The sequence below is a fragment of the Phalacrocorax aristotelis genome, chromosome 17 (assembly GCF_949628215.1).
Source record: "Phalacrocorax aristotelis chromosome 17, bGulAri2.1, whole genome shotgun sequence".
Classification (NCBI taxonomy): domain Eukaryota; kingdom Metazoa; phylum Chordata; class Aves; order Suliformes; family Phalacrocoracidae; genus Phalacrocorax; species Phalacrocorax aristotelis.
Genome location: NC_134292.1, coordinates 11581460 through 11602918, shown reverse-complemented (window position 1 = coordinate 11602918; position 21459 = coordinate 11581460). Strand labels below are relative to the sequence as shown.

The window sequence follows — 21459 nt, the reverse complement described above, 5'->3', positions numbered from 1 at the left end:
TCTGCCCCTTGTAGCGCACGAACAGCGAGACGAGGCGTTAAGTTCCTCTGAACGTGGTTTTCAGAATGGTGGTGTTCAGGACTGCTCTCGAGATTATTCATGTTTACTCTTGTGTGTCACTGTAGAAGTAACTTTGCAGCCTCTGTAGAACTTGTGTCTTCAGCCATCGGACCAGATGGGGTCGCTCTGTGTGTCTTCTGTGCTCGTGCTGCAGAAGTAAAACCAGCTTTGTTCAAAAGCCTCTAAATCATCCTATTGCCAGGGAAGGTTGTCCAGTGAGGAGCAGCTCTGTGGTAACTTGAGCTTTACTGTGGAAGGATTTGTACATTCAACTGATAAATTATTCGCCTATGCCTTTCATACCCGATTCTCTGCTTCTTATGCTATTTTATAGACTTGTTTTTGTTTCTTCTCAATTGGTTTCAAGCCCTTCTTTGTGTGTTTTAGGCTGACTTTTGCCTGTGTTTTTATTGCGTTTTCTCTTGATGCTTTACTTATAATTGCGAGTGCACAGCCTCAGCAAGCAATGAAGCAGTGTGCAAACGCCACCATGCAGGAAAAGTTGAAGATATTTCCTGAACTAATAAAGCGCAGGGGACTTAGAGTAGAACAATGAAGGAAGTAAACAAACACCAAGCATAAAATAACATGACTGTTGAACTCCGCTTCTGTGTAAGGCACTCAGTGACTGTGTGCTTTTTCAATGAGCTGTAAAAAAAGCTGCGTTTGGTATTAGGGGGAAAAGACCCCAGACATCCCCACCCCCCAAAAAAAATACCACAAACCCACTAAAAACCCCCACCCCAAAAGACCGTCAGGCAGGTCGGGAAGGAGTGAATTTACATTCTCGCTAGTATGAGCAGCTGTACAATTGGAAAGAAAGTATTACTTCCCTTGAAAGAAGATGGCAGGAGAGATTTTGGTATTTGGATTTCTAAAATAAACTTCAGTAGCAGGCAAACTCGATGATATAATGATAAACATTCAAATATTTAATCAGGTTAGGAAAAAACTCATAGAGCTTCATAATAGAAAAATCATGCTGCTCTGATCTTGCACCACGCACGTTATAGATTGTCTGTGAATGATGGCATATGGTTTGTACTCTTATAGTACACAAAGAGTAAAGTGAAAGGCAGCAAATTGAAATTATTTGTGTTTATTTGCATAGATAGGTGATAGAGCCCATCCAGTGAAAGCCTAAAATGCTACGGCTTAAAGACAGAATGAGACGTTTGTATGCGTGACGTAACTGACAGTTCAGTGTGATCGCTTTCCACGCAGACAGCACGGGGGACCTGCTATCGTTCACAGTTGTACTTCTCTTCAGAATCACATTGAGATATTCCGATACTGCCCCGGGGCTGAGCAAAACCCTGTGTGAAAGTAGCTTCAGTAGCGTTGCTTGCTGTCACCCTGACTCTTCGGTCCTGGGGAGGGACGGGGGTGCTGCCTGCCTGCCTGTTCATGTTGCACTTGTCACGTGCTTAAGGCTTCTGGAAGGGGAAGACAGGGAAGCGGACTGAGCCCCTTTCCTGCTTTGGCTCTTGCATATCATCAGAGAATTGGGAAACTTTTTTTCGCAGATACATAACTTTTGGTATTAGCAAAAGATAAATTCTGGCTCATGACCAAAATGCTCTTGTAGGCAAAAATGAATTCGGAAGTGAGGACCACCTTTTTCTTCTGTCTTCTGTTCTGGGGGGCACAAAAGTGTAAACTCTGCAGAGGGCTGTTAGATGCCTTGTTCTTTAAAACACACACTTCAGTCTAGTAAAATATCAGATGAAAAGATTCCATCTTTTCTTACCTTTTCTAATTTAATTCGTTGTTTTCTGTTCCTTTCATTAAATGAGGAGCAGCTTTCGGCAATGACAAATATTCTATTGTGACTGAAATATGCATTTTGTAAGTCATAACTTTACTTGGTATTGAAATAAGCTGTGTATGTACAGTGTGCAAGATTTATGCAGAACACAGCTGGAGGTATTCTGCTCAGAATTCCTATGGTTTAAAATGTCTCTTTCAAGTTTGAAAATGTGTTGTGAAGTAGATACCATTATGATAATTGGAAGTTCAGCTTCTCTGTCTTGCTCTATTATGTTTTTTGAATACAATTAACACATCACACACACTTCACCTGGTCTCTCCTCATTTACCTCTGACACTTCCTTGATATTTATTTAGACACATGTGGTGTCTTTGCTTTGAACTCAATAGTTGGTATATTCGCTAGATTTTTTTTAATAATCATTTTTCTTGTTTACAGATATACAATTAGTTTGCGTTGTTAGAGAAAAGTATACATATTGATGTCAATTTAAGTCTTTTACTTATTTGTTAGATGATCAGGACATAAATTATACAAAGATTGCAGAGAAAACTGTGATTGCTCTCAAATCAAAATACCTGCTGAGAAGTTGCAGAAGCAGCTCATTTTATTATAGTTTTCATGGGGGAACAGTGTAGAGGAGATATGCAAAAAGCTATCTAGAGAAAAAATTTGAAAAACTATGAATAATACAATTTGAAATTGTTACATTTTCTTTAAGGTAGCATAAACATGAAGCACAGAACGCAATTATTTGTTTGAATTAAGCTTTATCCTGTCAGCCTCAGCAGCAATGCTTTTATTTAAAATAAAACCAAATTCTTCAACTGGACTTACATAAAAACTATGCCAATAGTATTTTATTCTTAAATAATGTATGTAGTGTGCTGTGGTATGTGACGTGTATGACTGTTAGCAACGCAACACCAGTATCCTCCAGAAGACAACTACGAATTAGCTGATATAGTTTTCATCATTTTGGAAAAAAAGAAAGTCTCTTTGACAGATCAAATTTTGGTGATACCACAGGAGAAAAGAATATGAAAATATCCCAATACTGTATTTCATTAGTGGGAATTAGCTTTGGAGTTTTCTATTTTTCTTTTTTCATTTTATTTTAGTTTTAGAAACCCTCCTAAGGCTTGGAGGTTTAATAAGGCATAAATGCAAAATCCAGTCAAAGCTTGACGCTCATGTTAAAGCAGGAAATTTTGGATAATTTTATTAATTTTAGCGGCAGTTTGGAGTGAACTGGGGCTATGTGTCTGTCGAGCTCTGGTTGACTGTCCATTGCTGCAATAGCTGCTTTCTGTAATATTTTCAGTAATTGTGTTACTGAATATGTCTGATATTTATAAATTAGTTTATTACAGGAGAAAGGTGTCATCTACTGAATAAGAATTCATTTTCTTTGTTTTAAAATTTTATTGATCAACTCCCAAGCTTTTCAGGTCCAAGACTCCAAGGTTTTCATATGAAATTTAAAAGCTGTTTAGTAAAAAATGGAAAGTGAGCTGTCCCCTTGAATGAGTTTTATATAAAGCGTGATTTTTATTCTGAGGAAAGGTTCATCTCTTAGTTCTCATGCATTGCAGCGAGGCTTCCTTGTTTCCTGCAGCACCACAACAAAGGAAGTGCGGTTGTGACAAAATACAAAAATGAGGTGTGTTTGGTTGCTTCACCGTAGTCATCACCATGGAGAGACCCATTGTTCCACAGCTGCATCTTTGCGGGGTTGCTTAGGGAAGGGCATGATGCAGAAACCATTAGAACAGGGCATTGATAAAGGAGACCTATATCACAATAATGCAAAAGGAAATCAGTGTTTTCTTTTGAGATACCCATGAGTTGGACTTCCAGTTTTCAAAATGCACATTTAAAATTATCTCTATATAAAACTACTTGGAAGAGTGTAATTTTTTTATTTCTTTTTTTTTTTTTAAATGAAATCATTCTGTAATAAAATATTTCAAGTACTGGCTAAGCTGTAAAGCTTAGGGCTGATAAACAAAGCATCTGAAGCCAAATGGCCCCTCAGCTAACCCCAATTAAAATAAAGATTTCATTGCGCTCTGTCCTGACAGAGAGGGAACATATTGTTGCCTTTAAGGGAGTTTGGTTTATTTAATGAAAGAATTTATTTCATTTTTTCAAATACAGAACCTAATTAAATAAGTTTCAACTTGACTTGTAGTTGAGGACATTTTAACTCCTTAAAGGTTACTTTTGTGTCCAAGCGTAGCTCTCTTGAATAATTTCTGATGCAGTATTGAGTTCTGTGATTTATACAATAAGGAATTTTATAGCAGAACTTGCGTGAGTAACTATATGCCGGTTTTATATATACATACATGTACGTTGTTAATTCTAAAAGCATAGAACTTGTTATTGACGTTACTCTCTTCAAGCATCCTATTTGGCATTAAGTATTACTCAGAGATAGTGACTTACACTGGATTCTTAAAAGCAATATGGGAGTGAAGGTGGCATGGTTTTGCTCTGAATGCACTTTAAAAAGCTATAAATGATACATGTACATTGCTTACTCCTGCTGTTCAGTGAGAAGGAAGATATATCAAGGAATTATTTTTGGTGAACCTCTCCAAGCAGTAGTTAAAATCTGTATCTCTAGAACATTTTTTCTTAGAGACGATTAATGGTGAAAATGAAAGCAATTTGTAAGGATTACGAATGTGATTAGTTTGCCTTTCTTCAGGATCCGTCTGTACTCATGTAGGTAAAGTTCATCCCGTTTGTCAACTCAACTAATAATTTATTAAATCTTCTCCATGAAGAATATATGAAAAGTAAAGATGACTTTTATCTAAAGACGCTCTCTTCTTACATCCAAGAACATTCTATACCTAACACTTGCAGGCAGCCAAAGAGCGGGAATGTTGTCACTTACCTTCGTTTCTTGCCCAAAACGTTAAAAAAAAATGTTAAATGGCCGCTGTGTCTCTGGTAATGAAATCGTATGAGATGAGTTTTGATCTCCGTTGAATGATAGTGAATAATGCTGTTTGGCCGTGGTGTTTATGCTTTGTCAATGCAGTAACTGTAATGAAAAGCACCTAACCAGCATTATTCAGAGAGTGGTAGGTTCTTCTATTCACTTCTTACAGAAGCTGAATCTAATCAGGGAAGCTCACGCTTAAGGTAAATAATTTTTAGTTGTTGCAGGTATGTCAGTGGAACTGTAACTACGTCCTGTTTTGGAGCAGTGGCTTTCCAGTTAACAGGGAGGACTTCTTGATTAAAATTTTAAAAACATACATATGTTGCATTCCCTCATTTGGGGATTTTAAGCTAATGTTTGGAATATCTGTTCTCTTCCAAATGTCACTTAATCATGCGTTCTCCTGTACATGTTGAATAAACTGCATTCCAGCTCTCTTAAAATGAGTTTCCAGGGAGAGCAAAGAAGCTGCCCCCAATAAAGGGCTATTGATTTCCCTAAGCCAAAGTCATTCCCAAGGCTTTTGACTACTTTTGCTTTGGGTCTGTGTGATGCCAGACTTGATTGTTACCTTCAAAGAATTTCTACCTGTGTGAGGAAATAAATTAATTTTATTTGCAGATAAGTCACAAAATTCTTAATGGTTTGGGAGGGGCTTGCAGGGGCTTTTTAGCTGAAAAAGTGTTCTTTGTTGTGGGTGTGAACATGAATGAAATTAAGGACTAGCTGGTACTGGAGCCTTAAAATCTCTTACTTATTTGGCATATGTTACAGATCTTGAGATAACTGAAATGCAGTGCTGTTCTTTTCTCTTCTGTGAATTTCTGTAGATTGTTATAATTAAGATAGATGTGTTTCAGAAATCTCAAGAGTAGTTGCCAAACATAACCAAAAATAAAGTATCACATTTATCCAGAGTTCTAGATATCCTCACTCTGCCCTAAAGCTACGTTTCCCATCCATTATCTTGTCATAGCTTATTGTGCTCAATTTTAATTAAATTTTAATAGTAATTTTGCAGTCATAACTGACATGAAAGTGTTCCAAAGACCTTATACCCACAGGATATTTCCCTTACATGTTTTTCTTGGTATTTGTTTTTTATCTTGTTCAAATTCTGTTCTTTGGAAGTGTCTTTGGTGACGGAGAGCATGAAACAGAAAATGCTGTAGTGACTTGGCTGGTAACTATCAGTTTACAACCAGAAGTAATCAATTGCATTTTGTGTTCTTTGGGAACATTGATTCTAATAGTCATATAAGAAGTCTTAAACTGATGTATTTGATGACAACTGTGTGGTTAATTTAATTTTACTTATGCTCAGTGTAGTGTGTACACCGAGTATCCTACGTTTAGGTTTCAACATACAGATACCGAATGGTTAAATGCAAAAACTACTTTTGCAATGCTGCAACCTGCAGTTCTTGCTTTCCTGCCTTTAAGGGTGGCGTATTCACAAATGTTATGCACAGCTTTCACTTTGATATCCCAGAGTCTGAAAAGTCACTTTTTATGCTTAAAGAAAAATAAAAATTAATGTTGGATCACTAGTCCTTATTGCCGTATAGGAAGCCCTGTAATATTAATTGGTTGTCAAATCCTGAAGAAATACTGCATTAACGTGCTTGATCATAATGCCCTGTTCGGAAGCTGAAGTTTGCTGATGTCCCCAGCCTCTCCGTTTAACGCAATTACAGATATGCATTCAGGACATTTGAGTGGATTGCATTTCATTAATAGGATTTGAGCAGACAATACTAAGTTGCTGTTGGGCCCGCTCTGACAGCTAATTACTGAAGTGTGTACATGGCTAAGAAACAATGGAGCACTTGTCAGGAACATTAAAACAACGCAGAAATAGTGCCAAATCTTGGAATCACTCCTCTGAACAGTTTTCCTTGCCTCTGCAGACCAACCTTGGATATGTACGATTGTGGTGGTGAGTTAGGCTTTAGGGAAGCAAAGTTTGTTACCATTGCCTGAAATGCAATGTAGTTCTGTTTTGCCCTTGTTCAATGCAGATGCTTGTATGTACTTACCCCGATTGCTGAACACACCTGCCTCTTGCTTACAGACAGCATTTTTGCACATTTTCCCCATAAAATGTCTAATCTGGCTATTTGAGTACTGGGGATACTGTGAATGTCAGGCAATTTGTAGCATTATTTACAGGAAAAGGTCTCCCCAACAGTTTGAAGGAGGAGGATCGCGAGTGACTTCTCATTGTTTCTTCCAGTATAAAAAAACCCCAGGGCCAATCAAGTGAGGTTTCTAACAGAAAAGGTTCGAAATAAATGAGAAGGAGCTATTCATTGTACAATAGGCAGTAATCCTGCCAAGCACGTTATCAAATGAGACCGGGGAAGTTTGTACTGTGTTTGGGGGAGGTTGGAGAGATACCTGGGAGAGGCCTCTGTTTGGGTTTGTGTAATGCACAAGCAACAGCAGACGCAGTAAATATCTTGAGGTGAAGATCTCAGTCTGATAGAGTCTGAGGGGAGAAATAACATTCAGGCTCTCTACCTTCCTGGTCTTTGCTGAGCACCTGCTTATGGCCACATTGGAGACAGAACACCAGGCAGATGGGTTTTTCATGTGATCAGTTATGGCCCTTATGTTCTAAATCTGTGGTTTTCTTGTCTTTTTTTTTTTAAATCCTGTATTTGGATATCAACCACTGGAAGTGAGATGTTGCAAGAGAATTATATAACTTGTCATAAGGTAAAGTAAAAAAGAAAAAGCAAGAACCTTTTTCAGATGCTGAGGGGACAAGGATCTCCCATCCCATCTCCATTTCAGGCATTCCAAGGTATTTTGGTAACAGCTGCCTTTCAGAAGGGAAGATGTTTCTGTTCATGAAACTGTGCTTCACCTTCGGTGTTGAGCGCTTTTCACACCCATCTGAAAACTTCTGCACATGTCGTTCTAGAGTGGAAGCAGCTAAAGCTCCAGTGTGTTCAGTACTGGGGTAGGGGGCTTATCTAAGGCTTTCATAAAAACCTGTATTACCCAATGTGTTTCTGTCTTTATATCTGCAGAATTATTAAAAACAATATGATGCTGGCTACAAAGCATTTCCAATACAATCAACCAATGCAGCTGACTTCTGTATTGCTGTAAGAGGAGGTGCTAGTTATGGCTGGAGATTTTTTTCCTTTGGTGTTAAGAGGAGTCTTGGATTACCAGTGCTGTTCATCATGTTCCTGATTAAATAAGAGCCAGTGCCACCTCTGAGCAGCTCATGTGATTTAATCTGTGTGTCTCCAAGTCCACAGGTGACATGGGGACAGGGGAGTTTGTATCAAATACACTTGAGCCTTTATTATTATGGTTTTGCAAGGCATTTTTTTCTTTTTATTTCTTAAACATTTCAGTTAGTAAACAGAAGCAGAGGAAACTGAGGTGGTTTTTCATTCCAGTGACAATAAGGATCAACTAAATATACTGATTTAATCATATTTGCAATCTGGTGGTCTATATAAAATTGCAGCTTAGTTTCTTGGTCAGTATGAAAATGAACCTTTTAAAATGTACTTCTTTTAATGATAACTCAAGAATTACAACCAAGGTGCTTAAGAGATTTTGCTTTAGTGTTCATTCACAAGTAATTCAAGGATCAACTACAAGCCATACCATCAGGCAATAAAATAATTGCAGTAGAAAAATATTCTATTTCTTGTTGAATTTGAGTTGAATCTAAAATTTTTTTATTCAAATCTGCTGCTTCATTTGGAGGAAAAATAAAAAGGACAGTAGCAGGTTGCCAGTAAAGGATCTGTTCTGCCTGATCAACTCAAAAATTCACGTTGAGGTGCTGGAAGAGTTTGCCATCCTTGCAATTCATTTCACAAAACAAGTTCCAGACTGAGCGCTGCTTTCATGTATTCTCTCTCCATGGAAATTATGTCCTTTTTCTCATTTCAAATTAGATGAGTACAATGAAATCCTTATTTTACATATTTATTAACAAGGCTTTCATCCCTGTGGTATTGTAACTATCCTCACTACTTCATGCAAAGAAATTACAAGGAGAGCTTGCAAACCTTGAGGAGGTATATGGGATCGCTTTCAAGCATTGTGGCTCATACCTGTATTCTTGAATGTTGCTCCACCAACCATTATTTACTGCCCTTCCTTCCATACAGTGTTGACGGCACTGATTCTTTTTTTAAATTCTGAAATAAATCACACTCTAGGCCTCATGACAAGTTCTGTTCTCTTTGGATGTCCATTGTCAGAGAATTGAGGAGTGAGAAAATTGTCGACTCCACTGTCTGGCATGTGGAGGGTTAAGGGAATTTTTAGCCTCACCAAAAAGTATTTGGTCAGGTACTCAGGTGCTGGAAATTTTCTTAGCAACATCAGTCACCTAGGAACATGATCATCTGCTGTTCTGGGGTAGAGATTACAGAGCTTAATGATTAGCTACTATAAGCTGCAGCTGATGCCAGACTCTACCCCCTTTACACCTAATTAGCCTCATTAATGAGCTCTTCTGCTCTCCACAGAGAGGGCTTCCTCCTTGGAATAGGAGGCAAAAATACTTCGCCCAGGTAGATGTGCTGAAACCTTTAATTATTGCCCACACCTGCAAAGCCTTGTGTCTCTGACAGCAATATTGCTTAGCTGAAATTGTGCTTATTTACAGTGACCATAGTACGAAGTATTAACTCTTTAGCACCTTAGGAATTGTTTTTAAGCTTTGAAATTATTTGTATAGGGTATAAATCTGAGCACTCAGAAAATTTTATGCTTAATGAAGTTGGGTGCATGGTGTGTGTAGGGGTTTTTTAAGTGACAAAATGTATTTAAAAGTTCCTGAGTATTTTGTCTAACCCTGAAAAATGGGTTTAAATTGCTGTTGAATGTCAAATATCACATTACCAGAACTAAGAAACACTGTTAGGCAGGTTTCATTCTTTAAATGAGGAGCTTTTGCATTTGGAGCAATGTAACTAAAATATGAAAAAATACGCCTGTGGAAATCAATCAGTGTAGCAGAGAATGAGGAAGCTAATGAAGTGCTCTGGTGTGATTCGTCGCTGTAGCAATTACTGGTAAGTATCTACTACATTTCTTGAAATTCAGTAACATTGTGTTTGTTGTATTGTTTATTTGTTTTAATGTTACAGTAGCTATGTAATGTTTTTCCATGTGCATTTGGATCAAAGCAGTTATGCCCACGTGGAGCAAATGTGTATATGCATTTATCAAATTAGCTCAAAAGGCAGCTCAAATCAGTGCCGATTCTAGTTTTCAATCAGGAAGGTTCAAGATGGTAATTTCTCAGTGAAAATACTTTGGTTATTTAGTAACTCTTTCCACAGTGGCCAGCTTTCTTGAATTTTCAGTGGGCAATGCCTTCTGTGAAAATAGCTAGCACCCGCGATGTAGGTACCCTGCGGCACCGGAAGGAATGTCATCCGGTCCGGTGGAGCTGCCAGCTTCCGTGAAGAGTGAGCGGGCAGGTGGCGAGTGTTCTCTTCTGCTGTTGGTCCGTGCTTATTCACCCTGCTTTCTCACCTTCTGGCCCATCACTGCAGCGGGTGGAGCAGTCGCAGGGAACATGTTGGGCCACAGGATGCTCAGAGTCTGCAGGCAACTGTAGTCACAAGTTGTGGTTCTTTTTAAGGCAGTTTGTGCTAAGGCATTTTTTTTTCTTACCCTGGAAATTAATCTTCTAACATGAAGAGAAGATCACGTGCCTCCTGCAAGGCATGTTCAATGTTCAGTGCTTGTGTGGGGGGCGATAGGCTTTTTTAAGCCAAAGTTGTGAGAATGTTTCCCTTGACAATGTTCTTAGCAGAACGCTGAGCTAATTTGAACGAAAGCATTAAAGTCAAAAAAAGGAATTTAGAACAGAAAACATGTATTCATACAGTTGAAAAAAATATTAAGAAACAAAATAGGGTCTCAAATCTGTGAGGTCACTGCAGTGATAGACATCATTATTAGCAATTGTAATGAATATGTAAAGCAAAGTTTGTTTTACTTTATTAATAACTAAAACAGCATCAAGCCTCGCCAGCCAAGATGTAATAACGCACTGTGTGAATCACAGAAATTCACGTGCATTTTTCCATGAATGAGATTCGAATTGAATGCCAAAATAAAGCATCAAAATGAGTGACTTTTCAGATATTTGGATCATGTTTTGTCAATTGTTAGTGCTCGTTATAACTATTACATAAATGGGATTGAAGTTTGTGGACTCTTCTGACTGAAATTTTGGCAGGTTTGGTTCTGTCTCCAAGGTGCAAAAGCCTGAGGTTCCAGGGCAGATGAGATGGACTTTTACAAGATAAAAATTATCATTGAGGGCATGTGGATCTGGAGGGGAGCAGAGTTGGCATTTTTGGCCCAGCAAATATCTGCCCATCTGCTCTCTGTCAGAATATGTTAGAAGTGCATCTGGATCCATGCCCCAGAGTTTCAGCTCCGAGCGGGTCATGTGCTTGTCTCCACGACAACTCAAGGAACTGTGTAAACTGCTGCGCTCTGAGCCAGATGCTTCTTTGCACATGTGGTCTAATTAGATGGCGGTTTTCCCCCCTCACAAAAGAGTTCAGAGATGTTGCATCGTTTCCATGTCAAAAATGCGCAGCCGATATAATGGGAGCTGGGAGGAGTCACACGGCCAAACACTCAAAAAATAGACTTGCTGCAAAGTTCGGCTTCAGTGTGTGCGAGCTGTAGGTTTGCAGGAATGCAGAAATTCCCTTCGGTTGCTTCACCATGGATTGAGCAAAACCTGCAGGGGAAGTGGTGAAGGGAAAAGGTGCCTTTTTTTTGTTTTTTCTCCCTTCCTCACACTGGCTGCAACTTTCTCTTTATGAATATACCAGGAAGGAATTGGGAGGCTGAGACAGATCACGTATCTTGCAGTAAATGCTTGCAAGACACAGCATTCTCAGTCTCTCAGAGGTGGCATTTCTTTTCTTTCCTTTTATTTCTTTTTTTTTATTTATTTAAAGGGTTTGAATAAAAACTGCAAGAAGTGAGATGTAGAGGAGAGCCTGGGGAAATAAAATCAAACCTAACTTACACAAAATGATACTTTCTAATATGGCAGGATCCTCAACCTATTGTGAGGTGGGGGAAAGCGCTTCTTTAGTGCCAATGATTGAGGACCTGTGTTAAAATAATGGAAAAGTAGCACACTTATTGCTATTATACTAATGTGGCCTTTTCTATGTCTGTGTTTTGCCTTCTCATGGTAAAATCTGAGCCTCTTTCTGGCAAGGAATGGATAAACAGTAAAAGGAGAGTGAAGAGTTCTCATTTATTTTCAAAGGGAAATGCTTCACTTTGCCTTTTTCCACCTGTGAGGAGAAGCATCGTGCACGGTGGAGGACTTGATTGCTTAGTTACTTCCCAGAAGTTGTTTGGGCAGCCGTGTAATACACTAATGCTCTGTACTGAGCAGTGCAGAGGCAAGTGTCTTTTGTGTGGCAAGTTCCAGCTGATCTCAGGAATGGATGCTGTCGCATCTTTAGGAGCCTAGTGGCATCAGTTACTGAATTACCATCTCACGCATATGATAAATAACCATGGCAAGCATACGTGTGTATGCATTTATATATTAATCATTGACCACTTAGGTTTCCCCAGAGACTGTTACATGACTCGGGCAGAAAGGAATGAAACCTTTTTCCAGCGTTCCTAATCCAGTGCCTTTGATTACCTTGCTCAGGGGACATGATAAATGCCTTCTCTAAAGTGACTTCTTTTCTAGCTGTGTTTTTTTTCATGGCAGTAGTGGAGGCTTCCACACCAAATTATCAAGCGGCGTAACACGGTGACAAATCAAACCTCAGTGAGATCTGCTGCAGTAACAGCATTTACTTTGCTAGATGTTATATGAAGGAGGGGGCACTGTGTATAATGTAATCTTGTATTTTGTGCATTGGTATATCTACCACAGACTAGATGTCTCTAACTCAGTGAAAATTTAAAGTTTAATTCCTTTATTTCTGTTTTATTTACCGAGATGGGGGTTTTCTTACTTAACTAAGAGAGGGGGATTTTATGACCTACCTTTATGACTAAAGCTTCTCTTGCATTGCTTTAGTGAAGTTAAAAACTGTTTATTCTCCTTCTGCATCTATATTAGCATCTAAATATTACACTAAAATATTTCAGTCTTGAAAGTAGGCATTTAATTCAATGTGATTTGGTGGGTCACGATGCAAAGGAATGGTATACATCTTACACAAAACTGTATTTTCAACGTATTTACCCAGGTGAATCCTGGAAGCTTCATTGATTTGGATGAGTTTTAGCTGTTTACATGTATCTAAGAAATCAAAAGAAAGCAAAATATTAACATTCGTGACCTTTAGGCATGCTGGTCATTTTTAAACCTTGACCAATCATTTATCATTTTTGCAGAGATTTTTTTCGTATTATAATAAAATATTTTGTATTCTCTTGAGCTTTAATAAATGAAACAAAAAACCCTTGTCATTTATCTCATAGGAAGTACTTTGTGTAGATTGTGTTTCCAAGCACGCTTTTATATTTTGTCGTAGTATAAAATAACTCATATAAAGAATTGCACTGTAATTTTTCTCCTTTTTTGTATTGTCACTAATGTTCCACAATAGTTAAAATTAAAAAAGGCCTCTTTATTATAGGGAGCCTGAATTGGTAGCTGCTTTGCATGCAGAACGTACTAGCTTCAATGGGAGTATTGCTCATGGAATGATTGCAGAACTAGGCCCTGAAATTACCTTGCCAGCTAATGATAAAATCGCATGCAGGCCACAGGGGTTTTTGTGGAATAAATATAAGAGTGGAACAATATACAGTACACATTATACCAGTAATTTAAAGCATATTCAGGACAAAGAGAGAGTTCCTAGTGCAGGCAGCATCATAGAGATTTGCTGTATCTGATAAAGATTAGGTTTCTCAGCTCATAATACCATACTATTACTTTTCTTTTGTTAGTCTTTCAACACCTACACTCATGCATTGACACAATATCAAGTAGGAAGAGGAAGAATAGCCTTGTATTTAAGGTACTGAACAGGGATTAAAGAAATTTCGGTTCTTTTCCCTGGCTCTGCCAGAGACTTTTGTGACCATGTACAAGTTACTTATTATTTTCATGGCTCTATTCTTGATCTGTGCAATGGTGATTTTTTTTTTTTTTTTTTTTTTCATTTTTTTCTTTTCCCCCCCAGCCCTAAATGCTTTCTTGCTGGCTTCTTTGCACTTTATCTTCCAGGTTTGTTGCTTGAGCTCTAGAGACACGAGGCTGTATCAGTTGCTTAGGGATAGAAAACGGCTGGGTGATATAGGTGATTCAGAACCAGGGCAGGCGATGGCTTGAATTAGCCGTATAAACACTTAGAAAGATGGCTTGCTCTATTACAGTAAAGTAGTTTCATTATTTGTGAATATGAGTATGTGTTATTTATTTTTCTTGGTCTAATATGAAAATGCCAGGTATCCTAATAAAATAAAAGAGTTTGAAAGGAGAAGCAAAAACATTGCTGACAGATGTAAATTTTTTCCAGTTACACATTTTTCGTTAGTTTCATCTTTTATCTGAAGTTGGTTTTGTGCAGAGTTTGTGAGATCCTGTAATGGCGTTGGATATTACCGTCTGAAATAATGTGTAAAGGGGGGTTACTGAACTTTCACTGAATCTGTCTGTATCTGAGCTGGTTTTCTTCTGATGTTTTAATGCCTATAAATCTTATTCTGTATTTTTTCTATGAAGGCTTTGTAGTAATTTTAATACACCTAAAGTTTTTTGCTGTGAAGGCGTTTTGGATGTTGTAGAATTGATTACAGCTTAATCATGCACTGCATTATAATAATACACATATTACATGGGTTCTAAAAGGAGCACAGGCCACAGAGTCCTAATTATAGTGTTAAAAAAGATTTTGATAACATCTGACTATCTGTATATTGTAACTTCACGTTCAAAGTTGAGTTGTATGTTTAAATTGCTTCATCCTAGCTGGCAGCCTGCTAGTAAATATTAGTGATCGCTTCAGTGGTTGTAGGAAGCAGATACGTGTCCTTTTTGAGGACACTTTACTTTCATTTGCATTTTGGTCAGGAATGTATTAGCTGATGTGAGTCTGCTCTTTTCCCTGTGGTCTAGCTCAGAGCTCCAGTTGGTATCTAGTTCTATAAAGGGAATTACATCAGAATTTTGAGAATGCTTACAAGGCAAAACTTTGAAATTTATTAACTTCCAGTATCTCCATGAGAAAAACGGGGTTACAGCCAGTAACCACAAACAGCTCTACATTTTTTTGCAAGCTTCCCCTGTTTTGTTACTGTGGGGTGCGTTCCACCTTGTACTTCAGTCAGAAGACGACTCTTCTGTGACTATTCAGCGATGCCCAAGTTAGGAGCCTGGGGAAGCATGCTGTTCAAGTTAGTTTGTGCGCTGCAGAACGTGTCTGTCTCGCCTCATGTGACTTGTCTGTCAAGGAATGTTTTGTGAAAGAAAGCTCCCAAGCTCTTGCAAGCCTCTGTAGCTGAGCCCAGCTTGCTGTACGTGCATAGAGCCATGATCCACAGTACGGCGTGAGTTCTGACACGTGGCATTGTGAAGGGGATGTTGATGTGATTAGGTGTTCTGATTGGTGTCAGTGATTTGACTGACTTGCAATCATCTTTCTTCTTTATATTTCTCCTTCAGTGATATTATTACAAGGTATTACAGGAGTTACCAGATCACATGCAGAAGAATGACAGCTGTCAGAAACTCCAATTCACCAGCAATTGCAACAGTTGAGAATTTAAAGAAATGGCCTGTTTTGTTTCATACTGTAAATCTTAGAAAAGTAGCTATAAAAAGTAGAGAATCTGTAAATCTATTTTTTAAAAACAGTGCTATGGGTATTTGCTCTTGGTGTCTCTCTGCTGGAGGTTATACACCCTAGTGAGGAACATGAAATAAAGTCTGAAATTGGACTGGTAATGGAAATGGGCATTCAGATGAGAGAGTAAGTGTTTGGACAGTACAGTCTGCCTGGGTAAATACATGTTTTTTAAATGCTTTTCAAGATTACACTTAGCAATACTAATTTATCAGAACTGGTAGCCTCTTTTTGACCAGCGTCTTGGTTTAGATTTCTTTAGAAGTGTGGTCAAATCTCTGAGCGCATGATTTCTTTGTTCCTGAGCAGCATCTTGAAATGCTAATAAAGCTATGGTATCTTTTGCTTGATGCAGAGTATTTGATCTATGCTTTCTTGATTCCATTATGACTGAGGCAGATGCAAAGAGCTTTCTTGTGCTGAACGTATGTACTAGTTACAGGGAAGTTATTTGTCGTTGCGATTGCGAGCTGAATGAGCCAGTGTCCTATCAGGTGTCTGTCACCAATTTCAGATTTTCTTTATGGAATCCTGCTGGCTGACTGATGATCCTTCTTCAGCTGTGATGAGCTAATCTTTCCTTGACGTTGTAATCACAATTCTTGAAAGGTCTGCAGAGCAGTTGCTTGCCTTTGGTTGCTGTTGTATCTGACATTGACATATTTATCTAGATCAGTGAGATGATTCTCCTATCTTAGTTTCATTATAATTCTGGATGGAATTAAGGATGATGATTCCTAGAATATCCCTACAGGCTTGACTTTGTCATTTGCAACATAACCAATTTTAGTAAAGGATGTGGTTATTTGCAACACCTAGGTAGCAGTAAAACAGTGATATATGAATCTCTTGCATGTCATTGTTTTTGCTGTGTATTTGGGCTTTTGCTGCCTGGTATTCTGACACTAGACTTAGAGCTTGTAGACTGTCAGATTGTCATCTTGTTCTGCACCTTTAAATTCCACCCACATTTTTTCATTTCGTGGCTGGTTTACAGAGCAGCTCTAATGGCTTGTGTATTTATTAGAGAGGCTTTGAAAGAGCACCTACATGGTTTAAAGGCATGCATACAGCAGCACAAAATTCATTACCCTGCACCACATGCCAACCATGATAATGCAGAAGAGATTACTTATATCTTTCATGGCATAACTTTGTTTAGACAACCCTAAAAGTCTTCAGGTTTGGGTGGTTGGTTTTGGGACTATTTTTTTTTGTGTGTGGTCTGTTGGGTTTGTGAAATCTTTGCTTGTGCAAGAGACTCTCACTGTTGACCTAATCTGAACCCTGTCTGTATTATCTTAATGTTTTCTCCAGCCGACACATGCTGTCTTTAAAGCCCCATTATCCAGGTGCACACTTCAGTGTCTCATCCGTTGCAGGCGTGGGAATAGACTTCCACGAGTTATCTTAGCACCCGTGTGTCTTTCTAGAAGTATCATTTGTGTTTGCTTTTGTCCCTTCATCCAAGTCCTTCTCTAATCTGTGCTGTCTTCTGTCCCACATGGTTTTAGACATTTATACTCACTGTGAAAGTTATTGCCATAACCAGTTAGCTGGCCTGTCTGTGGGTGTGGTAAGTAAGACAATTCATAGGTGATACTTCTCTTACTGACAATAACTGTCTCCATGAGGTCCTCTACCCTCTTCTGAAAGGAAGTTTTATTTTCTGACGAAAAGTGATTTCCTTGAAAGATGTGGGATCCCGGTGAACTGTTTTACACCGTAGCTAATCAAAATTAGGCTTTATCATTCAGTTTGCATTATGGTGTCTTAAAATATAACAGCAGGTTTCACGAAACTCTACAAGAGTCTGAAATAAGTCCTAAGCTCCTTTCGTTTTTCAGTTGCTGCCTTAAGTAGTTTTAAACATTATTTTAGCATGTAACAGAATTCCAATTTAAAAATAGGGATGGCAACAGATCAGATGTGGGCTGAAACTTTTCAGCTTTTTAAGGGGTCATGAGTTAGCAGCACTGCCCTGATGAACTTCATTATGCCATATGAATATAAAATATTCATATAAAGGGAGATTTGCAAAGGCATAAAAAAAAGGCACCTATTTTTTCAATGCATCTTGGAGTCTTAAATCTTAGTCTTATATTTTAAGGTTATTTCTCTTGTGTTAAGATTGCAGATTAAATGTCTTTGAAATGTATAAATTTTTGTATTGAAAAATTTTGTGATCCAATCTTGAAATATATGGAAATCATCTAATATTACAGACCAAATCAGATTCCTCACTCGCATTGTGGACACATTCAAAGCATTTGCAATGCCATATCTGATAGGCATTTATAGTTGGAGAGAGGAATAATAGATATTTCAGGTGTTCATGAATCAAGGCCTAAATTCTAATTGTTGGAAACAGCAAGTTTAGGAGCTGATGGTTTTATCGAGGCAAGCTATAGTAATTGTTTTACATGTGAGCAAGACCATTCGTTTCACAAAATATCTGCGTTCTTAGCATGTCACCTCATGTATAATGTCATCTGTCAGTAACAGCAGAGCTGATTAGCTTTATAACTTACAGTTAACTAAATCTGTCAAGAAAATGGTCTTATTGTCCAGCTTGTCTTTTTGTAATGAAGCTGTGGATGGGGGTTAGCAACAGTGTGTTCACCCTTCTGGAGGTCAGGGAGGGTGGGAGGTACTAATGCATTCGAAGCTGAAAAGCTCACGCTTGACCTTGGTGATTAAAGTTTTTCCTATCATCTAGCAGCAGTTGAGCCTGAATTGGCTCTTAAGAAGTCAAAAGGTCTAATCAACCTAATGAACAAACTCAATCATTAGTACTTTGGGGAAGGAAATGTGTTAACATGGTAATAATACCGGGCTCCACCAGCTGCAATATGTGTGTTTATAGGAATGGTACAAAGCTCGATTGTAAGAGGAGGCAGCGGTGTCACTGTGGATGTACAGTGGAGTAGAGGATGCTTCTGCCTGGCAGGGAGTAGTCCTTTCCACAAGGTTCAAACTCTTTTCTGGCCATGGGAGAAATTTTAGTTCCTCTTAGACTGTAGGAAGGGTTGCTTGTTTCCTTTGAAGTGTTTTGTAAGTGAGGCTTAAATGAAAGCTAAACCTTCCTCTGGTGACCCACTTCTCTGATCATGGACTAATCTACACTTCATGTCGTGTATTGCTCCCAGCTCTTTTCCCCTCCAGATTGTATCGCTGTCAGACACAAATATTTTTCAGGCATCCTTTATTATGTTCTGGTAGCTGAATTTGATGGGAAAGCCTTCTTCATACTGGTCAAGTCAACGTTACATCCTGTTGTTTGTTGTACTGTTTCCCAAGCCCTGCTGGGAAAGTGTCGCTGCAGTTTCTGTAATATGCATTATGTAGATGAATCGCCGTCTCCTAAGATTTTCTCTTACTAATTGTAGTGCTCTGCAGTATCCTGACTTCTACTTCCTGGTACCTGAGAGAGGGTATAAACAAATCTCGAGTGGGATGGCAATAACTGAATGTGATATATTAAGTTCTTGCATGGGGAGCTTATGTTAGTCCAAATTGTCAGTCCCGTCTCAAAATCAACTAATGGCTTTTTTTTTGCCAAGTTACCTCTTGCTCCAAGTCTTGTTTTGACACGTCCATGTCATGCAGTAGTTCTGCCCCTCTCTGCCATCTACAAACGTGAGTGTGTGATCAGCTGCTAATCACTTAAATGCATTAAAACCTTTTGAACAGTACATACCGTGATTTTTGAGACAGAACCTCTGCCATGGCAGTAGTCATTGTGTCATGGAGGCTATCACTAGTGTCTTGCATACCGGGCACATACCAGCCAGACTTGTTCTTCCAAACATTTTTCCTTTGTTGACTTTGAAACAAAGTGCCTTATGATTCTTTATCCTGATGAGAGCAAAGCCACACAGAAAGTAAAAAGTGGTATTTGACACTCGTGCTTCTTGCCCAGAAAGGTTGTAGAGATTTTGGTTTCCCTGTAAATACCTGCTAGAGTAAATCAAAGACAGGTTATTATTTTTAAAATTAATTACCCTGAAACTGTAGTTGTCACATAAGAAACCTGCTTTCTTTTCCAAAACCATGGAAATTCATTGGCCCAAGGAAAAGGTGAAAAAAGCTATCATAAGAGTGACTTTTTCCCTCTTTGAAAGAGATCTGTCCTGTGCTTAGTCACCTGCAATTGATCCTTTTCCTCATTATATGAACGATCTGTGACCTCTGGCCTGTGATGACTGCTGGGTTAGAGGTGAGGTACGTGGTGCATCATCTTGGTGATGCTGGTTGTCCAGTTCATTGGGGGCCAGGAAGAATTTTATTACTGTGGTCTGATTATTTGAAGCCCAAATAACTCCTTTCCCTTTCCTCATAAATTGCACTAAACCCCAATACGACTGTTTACACCGTTTGGTTGCAGTGGCGAGGTCAGTTATCACAGAATCACAGAACCCCAGAACGGTGGGGGTTGGAAGGGCCCTCTGGAGCTCATCCCGTCCCACCCCCTGCTTGAGCAGGCACCCCCAGAGCAGGGGCACAGGGCCGCGTCCAGGCGGGGGGTGAATGTCTCCAGGGAAGGGACCCCACAGCCTCCCTGGGAAGCCTGTGCCCCTGCTCTGGCACCCGCACAGGGAAGGGTTTTTTTCTCATGTTGAGGTGGAACTTCCTGTGTTCCAGCTTGTGCCCGTTGCCCCTTGGCCTGTTGTTGGGCACCACTGAAAAGAGTCCAGTCCCATCATCCTGACACCCACCCTTTAGATATTTATAGGTATTTATGAAATCCCCCCTCGGTCTTCTCTTCTCCAGGCTGAACAGACCCCAGTCGGTCAGCCTTTCCTCATAAGGGAGATGTTCCAGCCCCCTGATCACTTTGGCAGCTCTGCGCTGGCCTTGCTCGAGCAGTTCCCTGTCCTTCTGAAACTGGGGGGCCCAGAACTGGACACAGTATTCCAAATGTGGTCTCACTGGGGCAGAGCAGAGGGGGAGGATAACCTCCCTCACCCTGCTGGCCACGCTCCTTTGAATGCATCCCAAGACACCGTTGGCCACCTTGGCCTCAAAGGCACGGTGCTGGCTCATGGTCAGCTTGTTGTCCACCAGCACTCCCAGGTCCTTCTCAGTGGAGCCACTTTCCAGTAGTTTAGCCCCCAGCCTGTGCTGGTGTGTGGGGCTGTTCCTCCCCGGGGGCAGGGCCTTGCACTTGCTCTTGTTGAGTTATGTCAGAGGATGGGCAATCAGCAGTGAGTGCCAGCCGTCCGGTTGCTGAGCTCGGGGGTAGTACTGGACCTCAGCAGCAAACGTACCCATGACTAAGTTGGACTGATTGTGTACCCAGAGAAAAAGGTGAATACCTATGGATTTTAAGAAATGTGAGTGTCGTCGCAGTTTGCCCAACATAGCCTTGAAGATGTAGTATCCTTTTAGGGTGGATTAGATGTTGGGCGGTTAGGTCCTGGGGCCATGTAGTGGCTTCCCACATACATTGGTGGGGAAAACCCAGTATGGTCAAAGCAGTGCTGTGGCACAGGGTTTTTTGAGCACAGTCATTTTAGTGGCCCTGGTATCCTGACTTTACACAACCAATGGTAAATGAGATTGATAATATAAAAAGCTCTATGAAATGGAATGATACCACCTTTTTAAAGGGAATCCTTCAAGGTTTTTTGCTATCTAATGTTGATTTTAAACACTCAGCAGATGAAGAGTCCAAATATATTTTAATATGAGTATGAAAAAGCCTCCATATTAACTATATATCAGGATAATTTTATAATTCTTTTTTACTTTCTTTTTTTAAATTCCATAAATATATTTGCTTGCAACTTTGAGTATTAAGTGTAGAGGAAATTTTT

The 21459-nt window shown here is 39.4% G+C and overlaps 1 protein-coding gene across 9 annotated transcripts in view; it reads left to right on the top strand.

The window, feature by feature from the left end:
• The window catches only part of DENND1A (DENN domain containing 1A), a 222496-nt gene that overhangs the window by 150432 nt on the left and 50605 nt on the right, over positions 1-21459 (top strand). The window lies entirely within an intron of this gene.